The following is an 18,116-nucleotide window of genomic DNA, read 5'->3' on the forward strand; positions in this document are numbered from 1 at the left end:
TGTGTGTTTGGTATTAGGTAGCGGACAGTGCAGGAGTGGCCCACGCAGAGATACAGACCAGCCTTTGTAATCTCATGTGGGTCATAGGTGTTTGGTTATGTAAACAACACCTCTGTCTTGTACAGTGACTCCCAACATGTTGTTGCAGCCCCCCCCCCCCAAACAAGGACACAAATATTAAAGGTAGTTAAGGTTACATTCACTAAATCATGGAATATGTCTTCATAATACAATAAGCATGTCACTCAGTACTCTATGGCTATAAGTAACAGCGTCTCCGCCGTATATGGCGGCTGCCAATTATAGCAGAGACAGCACAATACTTTGCCAGCCTTTTTGCCTCCTTTTTTTGGGCATCCCAAGTTGTTGAGACACGCACGCGCACACACGCACGCACGCACGCACGCACACACGCACGCACAGGCATTATTAACCACTTATTAAACCCCATTATACTTCACTGTAAAAAAATATATACAATTGCAGACAAGCTTGTGGATCAGTTATTTTCACCAAATGGTGGTCCATTTGCAATGAATATGGACCACCATTCTATGACCACAACGACATAGAATCCAGAAAATGGATGCTAGGTTTCATGTGGCTCTTACAATCGGATGTTACATGATTCTAACTTCCCACACTTTGTTTCCCAAACATAATTTGAAACTGAATATGAGCTTTCCCCCCCTTTTTTTTGTGTGCAAAACTAACGATCCCACCCACAGTGTTGCTGATAGACCCTCTCTGTTCATGCTGAAACCTCAACACCCATTGTTTTGTCTGGTTAACTTAGTTTATGTGTTTATTTTTCAATGCATATACAGTATATTGCTGTAATGATTTAAGTAAATCTAAACACTTAAACCCTATACTAGTTGGCTCTATATCTGGTTCTCTACAACAGGGGGGCTCAGGACTAGGGGTCCTCAGAGTTCTACAGGGAGGCCGGAACATCTTTTTGTGATAGGAACTTTTTTATTTATTAAATTACATTAAACACTTGAACCCTTGCATCCCTGGGGGGATAATTGCCAAAAATAGCAGATCTACAAGCTTGCAGATCTGCTATTTTCGCCAAAGAGGTTTGACCTGCAAATCGCAGGCTATCGGTGGTCTGATGAACTAGAATGTTTTATTGTCCATTTACTCAAGTACTATAATTAAGTACAATTTTGAAGTATTTTTACTTTACTGGAGTATTTCCAGTTTTCAATACTTTTACTTCTACTCCATTACATCTGAGAGGCAAATATTGTACTTTTACTCCACTACAATTATTTTTAAATTGTAGTTACTAGTTACTTTGCAGATGTTAATTATTACGTTATAAAACATACATTAACCACTTTAGCCCTATTTTATACATAGGATATTTGAAAACAGCCGATCTACAAGCTTGTAGATCGGTGTATTCTCTTGGGACATTGACAGTGTGTGGTTTGGTGTTGTCTGCATGCTGAGAGCAACGGTGACACCCAGTGTCCTTGCCTTCTTAACACGTAGACAGATTGACACATTAACATGTTAAGTCAACATCAGTGGCTCCCAAACTGGGTGTCGGGACCCCCAGGGGGGCCCCCCCAATGATTTTTGGGGGCCGCCAGATGATTAGCTTTATGTGCAACATTGTTTTCTCACTCAACAGTAAACAAACCAACACACAGTGTAAGTGTAGCCAGGGTATCTGCACATTTATAAAGTTACAATTTAATTACTTTTAAGACCTTTTTAATACCAAATTGGCCAAATTTTCAAATATTACATAAGAAAGAGGCAAACATTGTGAAATCAGCAGATCTACAAGCTCACAACGCCTCGTGGTGCGAGGCGTTGTGAGCTTGTTGATCGGCTTTTTTCACAATATTTATCTGTGGAACAGAGTAAAAAATTTGCTTGTCAGGATGGGGGTCCCCACTCCCCAGTTCAAATATGATTATTTTGGGGGGCCGCGGCCTGAAAAGTTTGGGAACCCTTGGTCAACCTCAACTCAATCAGATCCTCATACAACAGGTTAAAGATATCAGGTAGAAATATATTTATTGTAGGCTATAACATTAAAAGTGACGTTTGGTTCAAACAAAACGTTTTTTGTTGAAAAGTTAATATATATTCTGATAGTAATCATTGCCAGTGTTTGTTCAGTAACAAGGGTCTGAACAGGGCGGTAAACATAACCAATTTTTTTCAGGTGGGATACCAATTTGATCCAATCAGGAGAGGGACAGAGAGAGGGACAGAGTGATGGCTGAGCACACCATCTGCACAGCTTCTTCCAGGTCATTCAGCCTTTACCTATGGAGACAACTGAGACCAGACTCAAAGACCTCAATGGCGTTCAAAACAAAACTGCAGACCCTCAAAACAAACTGGTCAGGTTACTACTAGGCCTTACACCCAGAACTCACCTAACCCCTGCTCATTATGCTAGGATAGGATGGCTCAGAGGACAGAGTACACAGCACCTTAATGGAAACAATCTGTGTTATCCTTTTATTTATCAGCATTATTTTGTATAAATATGTGCCACGTGTCTTGTTTTTTGCAAACTGTTAATAAAGTATTCAATCAATCAATCAAAAAGACCTTTAATGATCTGTGGAAATTCAATCCAGAGACCTTCTTCTGGAAGCAGGTTGAACCCAAGGGGAAAGAAGGCCCAGGTCCAATGTAGCCTATTGCTGTTGCATGGTGGGAGATCGTTTCACCCTCTTTGCAGAAGTGAAAACACGCAATGACCTTACATTTTACAGACTTAAAGGGATAGTTTCATCCCCCCCCCCCCCGGGGGGGGGGGGGGGGATGCTGCCGGTCATCAATTAAATAGTCATTTTGGGGGTGAACTATCCCTTTAAGTCCTAGTCTGAAGACATTATGCAAGCTAGCAGTTATTCAGTACGGTCTGGAGCAGTCACATAACATCAGATGGGAACTGGCAGCCATGACTACCAACAGCAACTGAAGAACAGTAAAAAAAAAATCAAATTAGCCTCATGGTGGCGCTATAACAGGCCGATTCGTGTTTTTACCTATGACTACACCGATCTGTGTAAATTTATATATTTTTTATGCACACTCCCTAGAGGTCAAGGAAAAACCTTTGCCCTGCATTTTTCACATCTGCCTTTTATAGCGCCACCAGGAGGCCGACTTATGTAAAACACATTATTTTATACTACTCCTTCCAATTTTATCCAAATTTCACGCACATCGGTACACATGATCTCCATAGTCATGTGATCAAGATGGATCTGTTTGATTTTCATATTCCATCCTGATTGGCTAAGATTGACATCTAAAGTTTGCATTATTGGCTTGTTTTGAACACAATTCTGCAAATCATGAACGCACCGTCCGATTGCGGTGAAACTTTGCACGCATATTCACACTATGTTGAGGAGCAAATGCCACCCTTTTAACATTGGCCTGTTATAGCGCCACCAGCAGGTCTAATTTAGCAAAACAAATGTTTTTAACAAAATGCCTCAAATCATGCGCGGAGCCCTGCTTCTGGCGTTTTTCGCAGTTTTTTATTCTTTTTCACGACGTTTGGTGCCCCCCCCCAGGTTGGTGCCCTGTGCTTCAGCACCTCAAGCCCGTTGGATAAGCCACCACTGTAGGCAAGGGCCATTCCCCCGCAAAAGTTGCTATTCTGGGACACCTGCATTACCCGCAAAACACCTGCACTACCTGTTACATTATGCATAGGTGTGGTTCGGGTGTTATAATGACAAAACCAATCACTGTGCCAGATGCCATTACATTTAAGAGAAGACTGCGCTAGCCATTATCCCCAATACAATCTTACGCTCTCCTTTATCCCTGTCAGCAGTGTTGCTTGGTCTGATTAGTATAAGCCACAGTTGCTTGTAAATAATGGTAGAACGGTTGTGAGCTTGTAGATCGGCAATTTTCAAATAGCCAACATATATAAATATGCACATTGTTTAATGGCCGACATATATAGGTCAGGGGTCACGCTAGGATTTTAATCTGCCGGTCCCAATGTCATTTACCACTACTCACTCAGAGGAGGTTATACTGTATAGTTAGACAGTGGATGCCGTCCGTGCGTCTAGTTGGGACAGCCGTGGGAAAGTTGATGAGTTGTGAGAATCTTGTCGTCTCCTCATAGAGCTATTCAGTTCAAAGTGGTAACGTTTTAACGTGTCCACCTCATAGAGTTAAAAATAGGTCCACGATTATGATTAACGTAGTGTTTCACCTCGATGCCATAGTTGCAGTAGCCTATAGCTGTTGTGGAGAGTATTTACGCATCTGTGTTGGATATTTCATCTTCAACTTGCACTGTTGTTAAACTGTAGGGCAACTTGCCAACTTTACTCACAAGTGCCCTTGTAGTAGCCTAGTATCTGTGACATATTCGAACTCGTAATGATACAACTTGTGTGTGACTGACTGTTAAATACACAACTTTATATAATGTAACTTGTAACCGGACCGCGGTCTCTGTCTGACTGCCGAGACCGCAGTCTCTACGCAGCAGCAGCAACAACTACGCAGCAGCAGCAACAACTCTCTTCTTCCTGTTGTACCTTCACAATAAAGTGTCTCCCATTTACCACCCAATGCAGCACATTTTACACTGGTTATTATTAACAAGAAATAGGTGTAACTTAACAGCGTGTGACACACTCTTTCTTTCTACCTCTCTCTCTCTCCCAGAAACACACGCACGCTGTTAAGAGAGAGAGAGAAAGAAAGAGTGAGAGAGCGAACGAGCGCGTGAGAGAGAGAGAGAGAGAGAGAGAGAGAGAGAGAGAGAGAGAGAGAGAGAGAGAGAGAGAGAGAGAGAGAGCTTGTAAAGCAGAGGATTTGAAATGTGCCTAATTTGCGGTGATAATTAATGAACTGCCGTGTCATTATCAAGATTTATTTTTTTCCGGTCTTTGTCATAAAAAATCCGTCAAAACCGGCAATTATCGGACTAACGCGACCTCTGATATAGGTTTTAAGTGCTCATGTACTGTAGCCTATTATAGTCGCTTCTTTTGGGCTTGTTTTCATAGACCTGGTTGCTTATTTCTCTCGCAAATTCTGGCAACACAGCTCCTGTGCGCAGCAGCACACTGTAAGGATTTTACATGGAAACATACACCTGGGTGGTTTTTCCGCTGTGCGCTTTCCGAAAGGTGTGTGGGCAGAATAGCAATTTTGGGGATATAGCAACAACACGCCCACGACTACACCTACCTCCGTGCGCAAATAATGGAATCGGCATAATGCAGAGCGGGTATAGCAAGCGCAGAATAGCGTTTAGGGACCGCGCCAGCTCTGCTATCCGTATTTCACGATTAATGGGTAGAAAATCACGGGTAATGGTTAACGGGTGCAGCTTTAGATTGGTCTGGAATAGGGCCGGTAGTCTGTCCTCGGTCGGTTGGCCTAACAACTAACTAGCCAATCACAGGTCTATGGCATGGAGTGAGTGAAGTACAATTCAGCAAAGCACCTCCGATACAGTTCATAAGGGATCTGGTGGCATATGTAAATGTGATTGGTTATGGCTATATTAACTATCTCAGTGCCAATGAAAAAAAAAAATTATTGCGAACCATGCCAACTTTTTTCTTTTTTTTTTTCAAAGTAAAAAAAAAGTGCTTAGGAAGCGAGATACAGCTTTTTTCAGTTATAGGTTAAACAAAGAGTGGATGGAGCTGCAAATCTTCAGATAATGATATATTGGGTTCTGAACACTTTTTTCAAAAAAATAATTAAAAAATCGGGATTTCTCGTTTTGGCACTGAGGGTATAACCCTAAAACTCGGGATAACTCGGGGTCTGGCACTGTTAAGCACAATCAATTTTCAATCATTCATTATTTTTACCTATCATATTATGTGATGCGATGGATCACTGCCCTCAACTCCCTCCTATCCAGCATCAGGGTCTTGAGCTCTGCAGTGTTAGCTCTGTTGTCACACTGTCACACTGCAGTGTGTCTACGACGTAGCAGTGGTGGAAAAAGTAATCAATTATTTTACTTAAGTAAAAGTATCAATACCATTATGTAGAAATACTGTTACAGGTAAAAGTCCAGTATTCAAAATGTACTTGAGTACAAGTACATAAGTATTGGCATCAAAATATGCCAAAAGTAAAAGTACCCATCATGCAGAATGTCCCGTTTCACTTCCTTTTTTATGTGTTAAAATCCTTTGAAAATAGCAGATCTTTAAGTCCACAACGCGTTGTGGGTGTAGTGGTTAATGTATGTTTTGTAATGATAATCAAAATATGCAAAGTAACTAGTACTAAAGTTTGAAAATAGTTGTAGTGGAGTAAAAAGTACAATATTTGACTCTGAGATGTACATTAGTGGAGTAGAAGTAAAAGAGTAAAAAAAATGGAAATACTCCAGTAAAGTAAAAGTACCTCAAACCTGTACTTAAGTACAGTACTTACAGTAAGTAAATGTACTTAGTTATTTTCCACTACTGCTATTTAGGTGGTGTGCCTCATGTTGTGGTGGGTGGGTGATATCTGCGTGTCTGTGGCGGAAAGCAAGATATGTCCGTGTGTGTGTGTGTGTGTGTGTGTGTGTGTGTGTGTGTGTGTGTGTGTGTGTGTGTGTGTGTGTGTGTGTGTGTGTGTGTGTGTGTGTGTGTGTGTGTGTGTGTGTGTCATGTCATTCCAAGCATGATTCCAGTGCCACTGGAGACCAGTGAGCTGTTGGTGCCCCCTCTAGTGGGTGAGTGGACACATTACATTGAATTGCATTCCTATTTCTTCTTGTGTGGTGGTGGTGTTATACAGTCATGTGTGGTGTAGGGTTTGGATTGTGCAAAGGATACACAAAACTCAAAAATAAATCAATAAAAATCTTCTTATTCCACAAGCCATCACCATAACAGTTCAGTGTAACACAACAGTGGTTTTCAAAGTGGGGTCCGGGGACCCCCAGGGGTCCTTGAGGGGGTTCCAGAAGGTTGCCAGCACAATTAGTTAATAGCATCTAAATGTGTTTAAGCACTTTAACCTTATTCTATACTTGGGCATTTGAAAGTATCTACAAGATCAGCTATTATTATTATTATTATTATTATTATTATTATTATTATTATTATTATTATTATTATTACCCTTATTATTATTATTATTATTATTATTATTATTACCCTTATTATTATTATTTTTTTTAAATGTAACAACACAAATCTTCTCTCACAGGGTCTCTACAAAACCTTTTCAGTTGGGGGTCTGCAGCCAAATACATATCAATTTAGGTGTCTTGAAAAAGGCATGCAGTGGGGGGTTGGTGATTTTGCAAAGGATAATAAACTGAAAAATCCTCTTACTCGACAATCTACAGCAGCATCAGTAGATTGTTCAGTATACTATTATGAATCAGGTCCATTTGGTTCCATTTGTGTACTTTCAGTTGTAAATGTGAAGTTAGAGAACCGCTGTGTGAGAGGGACAGACAGACAGACAGACAGACAGACAGACAGACAGACAGACAGACAGACAGACAGAGGGGAGGAAGAGAGGAAGAAGAAGAAGAGAGGGCTTGTAGATCTGCTATTTTCACAATATTTATCTGTGGAACTGAGTCAAACAAAGTGGGGGTCCCCAGATCAAATATGATTATTTTGGGGGGTCACGGCCTGAAAAGGTTGAGAACCACTGCATAGATTTTGAATCAGGTTTGTGAAGAGAGACATCTCACTGTGTGAGAGACAGACAGACAGAGGGGAGGAAGAGAGGAAGAAGAAAAAGAGAGGGCTTGAAAATCTGCTATTTTCACAATATTTATCTGTGGAACCAGTCAAACAAATTAAATGGGTTCAAATATGATTATGTTGGAGGGTCAGCATAATCATAGATAACTGATTCAGGTCCATTTGGTCCCATTTGTGTTTTGTGCACTCTCACTCAGAGTTGTAAATGTGAAGTTGGAGAACCACTGTGTGAGAGAGACAGACAGACAGAGGGGAGGAAGAGAGGAAGAAGGAGAAGAGATGGCTTGTAGATCTGCTATTTTCACAATATTTATCTGTGGAACCAGTAAAACAAAATGGGGGTCCCCAGTTCAAATATGATTCTTTTGGGGGGTCACGCCCTGGCATCCCTTATTTTTATTTATTTATTTTCACAAATTGTCATAAATGGCATAAAATAATGGATCTACAAGCTCAGTAAAATATTGTAGATCTGCTATTTGTTGCTATGAATACAGGTGTGGCTTGAGATTTTGACTTGCCCATTGGTGTGGCTTGGGCACAAAAGGTTTGAAAATCACTGCAGTATAGAATATTGGACTGGAAAATAAATGTTCTCATGAAGCTCTCGATGACCGATGTATTGATGTTGCACTTTGAACTTATTGAATTATTATTATTATTTATTATTTGATGTATATAACTTGAGTTGAAAAACTTTGTTTGAAATGAGCTGAAATAAGCTTTTCACTTTGGAGTGAAACAGAGCCATAAATGTCAAAAGCAGTTTTTTTTTTACAAGTATTGTTTACATGACTGATGTCAATGAAGGCGCAAAATAAATGTCAAAGACTTTTGAAATCATTTTATGCATCTAAAGTGTGTCTTTCACTGTTGTTTTTGGTGAAAAAAGCTGTATTCAACTACCTCTAGCTAAAAAACAGAACATGCTATCAACTCACTTTTTTTTTCCAGGTGAAAGAAGAGATTCTAATCTTCTTTCTAATCTAATAGTTTTGAGATATTCCATGTGTTCATAGTCATAGCACAAAATATTCTGTGGGTCCTCAAAGATGAGTCAGAATGGTCAAAATTCCTGGCACTGGCTGATCCTGTTATAGAAAACCCTCTGGCAGGGAATGTGTTAAGTGGATTCTTTGATATTATCTCAGATTTCTCCGATTTGTATTGAAGGGATAGGCCCTTGAGATGCAGCATCTCATTTTCGTGGGGGCCCCATAAAAACGTGAAACTTACATAGATACATACAATACAAATACAGATACATTCATACACAGATACAACCACCACTCCATCAGCTGTTAAACAACAGAAGAAAGAAGGGCACAGTGAAAATACATCAGTGTATAATATATCACTACAGGTACAGTCAATTTAGAAGCATAAACAAGTTGAATCAAAATGTGAATATAGGGAAGTCCTGAAGCGACAGAGGGATGAAGACATTTTAAATACTAGAAAATGTGCTCCTCGGAGCACAAGTCTCCGCCAGCAGACCCGTGCTATTTTAATCAAACGGCTTTGCCGTAGGGATATCTGAATTTGATCTTTGACTTGTTGTGCTTCCACCATGTACTGAGCTGCCAGGAGATAGTCTATGTCTTTAGCAAAACGGCCATCACAATGCAAAAGGCGTTGGTTAAAATATTTTCTGTTTTTTGCTATCTAAAAAATGTTCTTCTTGAAGCAATGTGTCATATGGGAGTCCTCGTAATTGACTGGTTTGTTCAAATGCTAGTCTGTCTTCTTCATCTTCATTGTCTTGAACAGTTTCAGCAGTTGATTGGTGTGTTTGATCTATGTCAGTTTTCTCTAGTGCTACATAATGTATTTGATCAAGGTGGCCAATTGTTACAGTATTAAGACTTCGGCCTTGTTGTGGGATCAATTCAACTCTATAGTCCTCTTCTGTGTTACTGTTGTAGATGAGTATGCTTTCTTAGCTTTGGCCTTCTGCGCCTTTGCTTCTTCATCAGGTTTCAGACGATGATTTGCTGCTTCTTCAGTTTGCGTAATGGGAGTTAGTTTCATTGTGTGATCTCAGCTGTGATCTCTGTTTGTACTGGAAAGTACTGTTCCTGTCTAAGCTATTTATATATTTATATTACATATTGTGATGTCACGTGAAACTTGACCAATGTTAGGTGTTCTCAGAGGGACACACACACGCACGGACGGGTGATTTGTACTGGAAGGTACTGTTCCAACCAAGACTGATTGATCCTGTAAATGGCTTTTTGAAGTGACACACCTATTTATAGGTTTTATTTCATCATGCGTCCCTCTAGCCAATCAAAAGCATTGGTGTCAACATATTGTCACATGTCACGTGGAGCTTGACCAATGTTATCTTGGCTAGGGGGGGGGGGACACAGCGGGACGGAGCGAAAACATACTCTCCGCCTCCGGCGGAGACAATAAAGAAAACATGCTTTTGGGTTATTCAATTAATCAAAAAAGATTTGATAGATCAAAAGATCGATAGAATAATCGCTCAGAAAATAATCGATAGTTGCAGCCAGTGGCGTAAAGTAACTAAGTACATTTACTCAAGTACTGTATTATTTAAGTACAATTTTGAGGTATTTTTTACTTTACCTGGTCCCTGGTACAAAACCTTTTCAGATGGGCGATCCGCAGCCAAATACATATACATTTTGGGGGTCCTTGACATGAGAAAGTTTGAGAACCACTGTGATAATCACAGTGTTCATTTTTACAGCAAATTCTGATTTAGTCTTAGTCTTAGTCTTTTGAATAACACACCATTTAGTTTTAGTCCTATTTTGGTCTTCTGAAATTGTTTAGTCTTAGTCTAGTCTTAGTCGACTAAATATCAAAACCTTAGTCTTTTAGTCTTAGTCTTAGTCGACAAAATTAACACTGGATAATCAATAAGGGAAATCAAATCATTAGTTCATTAGCCCACATTCATGATTGCCAACATGTCTGGAAATTATGTTTTTCTGATGTTCTACAGAGACGATGCGCGTCAGGGAAGAAGAGGCAGTGCACGCGGATGGGGAGACAAATGATGTAGAGATGGAGAGACACATGGAGAGAGAGATGGAGGCTGTTGGAGCAGATGTGGTGGAGGGAGGGGTGTATGTGGGAGGGGAGAATGTTGTGGAACAGACGGTCGACACAGGCATGTCAGGAGGGAGGGAGTTGGAGATGAATGAAACAATGTCAGGGGAGGCATGGTAGAGAGTAGAGGGGGAGACGAGAAGTGGATGTCTCTTTGGATGGACACACTACGACGGGCGCTGTTTTACCTTTGTGCAGACACCAAGGACCTGGGCAGAGGCTGAGGTACGTTTTTTTCAAGGACCCCTCGTTTGGTTTAAATTAGGCCACAGACCTCCATTTGATAATATTTGCAGTGTTGGAAAAAGTACTCAAATGTTTAACTTAAGTAAAAGTACCAATACTGCAATATAGAAATACTCCATTACAAGTAAAAGTCCAGAATTAAAAACATTCTTGAGTAAAAGTACAAAAGTATTGGCATCAAAATGTACTTAAAGTACCAAAAGTAAAAGTACTAAAATATTTGAAAATAGCCGATCTACAAGCTCACAACGCGTCGCGATGCGACGCGTTGTGAGCTTATTTTCAAATAGCCTGGGTATAAAATAGGGCTAAAGTGGTTAATGTATGTTTTATAATGTAATAATTTATATCTGCAAAGTAACTGGTAACTAAAGTTTTCAAATAATTGCAGTGGAGTAAAAGTACAATATTTGCCTCTGAGATGTAGTGGAGTAGAAGTAAAAGTATTGAAATTGGAAATACTCAAGTGAAGTACAAATACATCAAAATGTTACTTAAGTACAGTACAGTACCACCACTGAGTATTTGTTCTACACTGTAAAATCCTCAGAGTTAATTCAATACTGAGAGTGTCCAAATGGAAGGAAATCACCCCATAAGGGTCCATTCGGTTCCATTTCTACACAGAGTTACAAACCTATAAAGCCACTTTCACATAATGAACACTGGAAAATGTCCGGGGAATCAGGCCGGTGTTGGCCTTTCACATATTTAGCATGCAACAAGAGAATGCACGTTTCAGATGCGTTCACACATTAAGGTACTTGATAGGGTTAGGGGGCCAGGTCTGGGTAGTACACGCATCTGGGTAGTATACGCATTAGCTACTCCCACGTAAATATAACACAGGCACAGCCTGAGGGATATGTGAGGAATCAAATTTAATATTGTCTCTATACATATACAGCCAAGTGTGCACTGCTCGTTGTCTCCAATTAGGCTACTGCAGTAGTAAAGAGATGTTTATGTTCCAACGGTGAATATTCCAACTCGAACGCTAATTAAAAGCAAAATGATAAAAACGTTTTTTTTTCTCTCTCCACAGGAGGAGGTGCATTGCATAAGCAAACTATTCAATGCAATATTCTGCTTTTGCATTATATTGCAGGACATTAATCAACACTAATGAAATTAAATTGCACATATTTTTCATAACATATATTAAGACCACGTCCACACGGAGATGTTTTTAGGTGTATCCGCAAAAGTTTTTAAAAGTTGAAGACATTTCGTCCACACGGAGCCGGCATTTTGGGTGCGTGAATACACTCATTTTTTAAACCGGAGTGAATAACTCTGAAGACGCCACCTTTGCGTCTCCGTGTGTACACCTAAAGACGCATCTTTCCTGAACCGATGACGCCATAGCTCCACCTCTCGCTTAACCCGCATGCGCCGCATCCGCTGATCTACGAGCTTGTAGATCTGCAATTTTTTAAATATTTGTATACATTTGAACACTTGTGAAACGGGGCATTCTGCATGGCGACGAGGTGGATATTTTTTGTACTGACAGAAGAATGAGCCCGCTGTTTTTTGTTTTAGTTTTGTTTTGCTATGAGCAAGTCAGACAACTTGCATGAAGGCTAACTAGGCTAACTAGCATCACAACAGAAGAGGATTTGCTGGGGGTGCACAAGGCATTTGAAGAGTGAGAACAAAGTATCAAGACTTTGAAGTTTGGATCTTTCTGGAGCAGAGCACAAAGACAATGGCTTCTTTGGGACGCATTGAAGAATTCTCTGGTGATAATAACAACTCATGGGAGGAGTATGCAGAGAGACTGGAATGTTTTTTTGATGCAAATGACATTGATGGGGAGAAAAAAAAAACGTTTGTGGGGCTGCTACATATTCCACTGTGCGCTCATTGGTGGCCCCTCTCAAGCCTAAAGAAGTGTCCTATGCTGACCTGCTGAAAACCCTGAATGAACATTTTAGTCCAACACCTACTGAGATTGTGCAGCGCTTTCATTTCCACAACTGTAAGCAGAAGCCTGGACAGTCAATAACCGCTTATATAACCAGCTGTTAGCAGAAAAGGACTTGACGTTTCAAATGGCTGAACAGAAAGCTTTAGTGGCAGAGAGTGCTTTGAAGAATGCACGTGCGTTGCGCACAGAGTCAGCACTGCCACAGGGCCTCGAGGAGGTACACAAGACAAGTCACACAGCAGGTAAAGAGAGGAATGTCGAAGCGGACACAGAGAGGAAATGTTTCCGTTGTGGTGGTCTGCATTTTCCTGCCACATGCAAGTTCATCTCAGCTGTTTGCCACTACTGCAAGAAAAAGGGCCATATCGCTCGCGTCTGCATGAAGAAAAGTCAACAGGGAGCTGCTGCAAACACTATTCTAGAACAGCACACACATGCCATGTCACTAGAGGACAATGATGAATACATGGTGAACTGCATGCAGACTGGACCACTGTCTGAAGATCAAGAGCCTTTCATGGCCAAGGTACTGTTGAACAAGGCTCCATTGTGCATGGAGGTTGATTCAGGATCGGGGAAGTCACTGATAAGTCAGGAAACTTACAATAAGCTCTGGCCAGAGGAGCCTCCAAAAATCCACCGGGTCAACAATGTGCTACGTCAGTGGTCCCAGGCCAGGCTCCAGGTGCTGGGCAAAATCTTTGTGAGTGTTGAATATTTGGCATTCAAAAAAACACTCCCGCTGTTTGTGGTGGAGGGGCAGGGCGTCAGTCTGTTGGGCAGGAATTGGTTCAATGCCCTAGGTATTCAAATGTGTGGGGTACATAGAGTGCGGGCCAGCCTGCCTTGGGTAGAACATTATGAAGAGGTGTTTGGGGAATTAGAGGCCTGCCGCGGGCCACTCGTTTCCATTGAAGTGGACCCTGATGTTTCCCCCAAATTTTTCAAAGCGCGACCTGTGCCTTTTGCTTTGCGTAAAAGGGTGGATGAGGCCTTGGATAGGCTGGTGGACCAAGGAGTCCTCATTCCTGTGAAGAGCTCCAAGTGGGCCACCCCCATTGTGCCGATTTCAAAAAAAGATGGAACCATTCGAATCTGCGGAGATTACAAGGGCACCGTATCCTTTGCCTACTGTGTCAGAGGTGTTTTCAACACTGGCAGGGGGGACTGTGTTTACCACTTTAGATCTCAAACAAGCATACCAACAACTGGTACTGGATGAAGAATCAGCAGAGCTGCTAACACTCAATACTCACAGGGGACTTTTCCGTCCTACAAGGTTGCAGTTTGGAGTGTCAACTGCTGTTTCCATTTTTCAAAGGTTCATGGACACTCTGCTGGCATGCATTCCTGGAGTACAGCCGTACTTAGATGATATCCTGATAGCTGGCAAGTCTCAGGAAGACCATGACACACGATTACGGGAAGTGCTGTGCAGATTGTCTGAGATGAAACTGCGCCTTCAGAGAGAGAAATGTGTGTTTGCTGCAAGTGAAGTGCAGTTTTTGGGGTTCAGGGTGGATAAAGATGGGGTGCACCCAACTGCAGAAAAGGTAGAAGCTATCAGAAACGCCCCTACCCCAAAGTCAAAAGTGGAACTTCAGGCATTCTTGGGGCTATTGAATTTCTACAGTTGTTTCCTAAACAACAAGGCTACAATCTTAGAGCCACTACACAGGCTTCTTGATCACAATTCAGCATGGCAGTGGACTGCCATTCATGACAGAGCTTATAACGAGGCTAAGGGGCTGCTGCTGGATGAAGCTGTGTTGGCACACTATGATGAGAACAAGCCATTGGTTTTAGTGTGTGATGCCTCACCCTATGGCCTGGGGGCTTTACTGAGTCATGTAGACTCTGATGGTCGAGAAGCACCTGTCTGTTTTGCCTCAAGAACACTCACATCAACAGAGCGTAACTATGCCCAAATTGACAAAGAAGCCCTGGCCATTGTATTCGGAGTGAAAAAGTTCAACCAATACTTGTTGGGAAGGAGATTTGCTATTTACACTGACCACAAACCATTGCTGGTATTGCTGCATCACTCTAAGCCCATGCCCCAGATGATTTCTCCACGTATGCTAAGATGGAGCCTGATTTTGGGGGCTTATAGTTATGAACTCTACTACAGACCTGGGAAGATGCTAGCTAATGCAGATGCACTGAGCCGCTTGCCCCTAACTCATCCAGTGGCTGAAACACCACCACCCCTGGAGGTGTTGCTACTAGAAGAGGTGCCTGAGGGCCCGATACAGGCCCAGCGGATTGGGAATCTCACCCTGAAGGATCCTATTTTGTCACGTGTGCTCCACTGGCTACTGCATGGATGGCCCTCTGAAGTAGCGGAGGAGCACTTTAAGCCTTTTGTTCAGAGACAACATGAACTGTCAGCACACAAGAACTGTGTCCTTTGGGGGAGTCGTGTAGTGATTCCTGGGGCAGCAAAAGCGGAAGTACTGAAAATGTTACATGATGCACATCCTGGAATTGTGCACATGAAGGCCTTAGCAAGAAGTTATGTCTGGTGGCCTGGGATGGATATGGAGATAGAGGAGGTGGTCAGAACCTGTGAGATATGCCAAAAAACAAGACATAGTCCACCCAAAGCCTACAAGGAAATGGTCAAGGCTTGACTTTGCAGGGCCATTTCAAGGAAAGGTTTTTCTGATAGTTGTGGACTCTCATTCTAAGTGGCTGGAAGTGTCGCTTATGAGCTCTATGTCATCCAGTGCAGTGATCAACACATTACGACTGTTGTTCGCGACTCATGGGGTCCCTGAAATTCTGGCGTCGGACAATGGCGCAGCGTTCACTTCAAGTGAGTTCAAGGCATTTGCAAGCAGAAATGGCATTTGCCATGTCACGATGGCACCATATCATCCCTCATCAAATGGGCAGGCTGAGAGGATGGTGCAGACAACAAAAGACGCACTACAAAGGCTGGTGACCGGGGACTGGCAGACACGCCTTGCCAGGTTCCTGTTGGCACAGCACACTACGCCAAACTCAGCAACCGGGAAAAGTCCTGCAGAGATGCTGATGGGTCGGAGGCTGACTATTGCACTGGATCATCTACATCCAGATTTTCACAATGAGATGCGCACAAAGCAAGAGGAGCTGGCTGATAAGCGCCAGGGTACAGTGCGCCTTTTTCAGCAAAAAGACACTGTGTTTGCCCGGAGCTACACAGGAGGAGATAAATGGATGTCAGCAGTGGTGGAGCAGGTCACAGGGCCATTGTCATACACTGTCCAGACTCCAGATGGACAAAGACAGAAGAGGTGCCTGAGGGCCCGATACAGGCCCAGCGGATTGGGAATCTCACCCTGAAGGATCCTATTTTGTCACGTGTGCTCCACTTGGCTACTGCATGGATGGCCCTCTGAAGTAGCGGAGGAGCACTTTAAGCCTTTTGTTCAGAGACAACATGAACTGTCAGCACACAAGAACTGTGTCCTTTGGGGGAGTTGTGTAGTGATTCCTGGGGCAGCAAAAGCGGAAGTACTGAAAATGTTACATGATGCACATCCTGGAATTGTGCCAGGATGTGCCAGGTTCCTGTTGGCACAGCACACTACGCCAAACTCAGCAACCGGGAAAAGTCCTGTAGAGATGCTGATGGGTCGGAGGCTGACTATTGCACTGGATCATCTACATCCAGATTTTCACAATGAGATGCGCACAAAGCAAGAGGAGCTGGCTGATAAGCACCAGGGTACAGTGCGCCTTTTTCAGAAAAAAGACACTGTGTTTGCCCGGAGCTACACAGGAGGAGATAAATGGATGTCAGCAGTGGTGGAGCAGGTCACAGGGCCATTGTCATACACTGTCCAGACTCCAGATGGACAAAGACACAAACGGCATGTGGATCAGCTGCGTGACCGAGAAAGCCTGAAGCAGCCGTCCCAGACGGCCCTCAACAAGCTCTGGAGGGTGAAGAGGATGGGCCATGTCAACATCCAGAGACAGACAGTCGAGGGGAGGAGTTGCCTAGGGAAGCTTCAGCATCAACTGCAGAGCCTCCACCAGGAACTGTTGGCAGTACCCCAGTAGTGTCAGTGCCACAGCGCCCTAAACGAGCTAAGATCCGTCCTAAACTTTTTGAGTACTGACTGTTGGGGTCTAACTGTGGGAAAGGGGTATTGTGCATTTACTAACACAGTTACTGTTTTTTTGACATTTGTTTATTGGGGTCTAACTGGGGTAAAGGGGTGTTGTGTATTAACTACACACAGTTATTGTTGTTGGCTATTTGTGTAAGTAGTCTCTGTTCCTTTAAGTGCTGGGCTGGGGGGGGAGTGTCTACTTTGAGTGTGCTGCCTGTATGCAGTAGAATGGACCTCCTACCTGTAACGTTTCTAGTTGAACAGTAAAGACAAACTTACCTTACCACTGCCTGGTTATTTGGTTCTCACAGACATTATAATTAGTACTTTCTACTTTTGGTACTTTAAGTACATTTTGATACCAAAACTTTTGTACTTTTACTCAAGTACATTTTTTATTCAGGAATTTTACTTGTAACAGAGTTTTCACATTGCAGTATCATACGTTTACTTAAGTTAGGGTGACCATACGTCCTCTTTTACCCGGACATGTCCTCTTTTGGGGTGCTGTCCGGCCTGTCCGGGGGGGGGTTTATAAAATCCTTCAAATGTCCGGTGTTTTGGACTTCACTTGTCCCGGTAAAGGGAAGATGCATATAATAATAAAAAAAATCTGTGCGTCTGCCTGCCTATGTGTTTGTGTGCTGTATGCGAAGGGCGCTAGGACCCTGGGGGTGCCGCTCTGTTGACAGGGCAGGCAGTGTGCGTTCTCTGGTGTCTGCCTGTGCTGTGTGAGACTTTCCTCATTGTGTATGTGGGAAAATGTTCGCTGGTTCAAGCGGGTGAAATAAAATAAAGGTGCACGTGCATCTAACATTGGCATTGCTCTACCGAAAATAAGTTGCTGCATGTGAGGTTACGGTATATCATACTAACTAGCTTATAGTTAGTTAGACACGGACTGAGCTACAACAGCATAACAGCCAACGTGCCTGGCCCCAAACTGAATGAAAGAATGAGCTGTCTCCTCTCCTCCTCCTCCCCCCGCGGCTGCAGCAGCAGGTTAGCTAATGTTATAGTAACTGTTCCAAAATGCATAGA

This window comes from Gymnoscopelus braueri (assembly GCF_963280865.1).
Source record: "Gymnoscopelus braueri genome assembly, chromosome: 12".
NCBI classification, from domain to species: Eukaryota; Metazoa; Chordata; class Actinopteri; order Myctophiformes; family Myctophidae; genus Gymnoscopelus; species Gymnoscopelus braueri.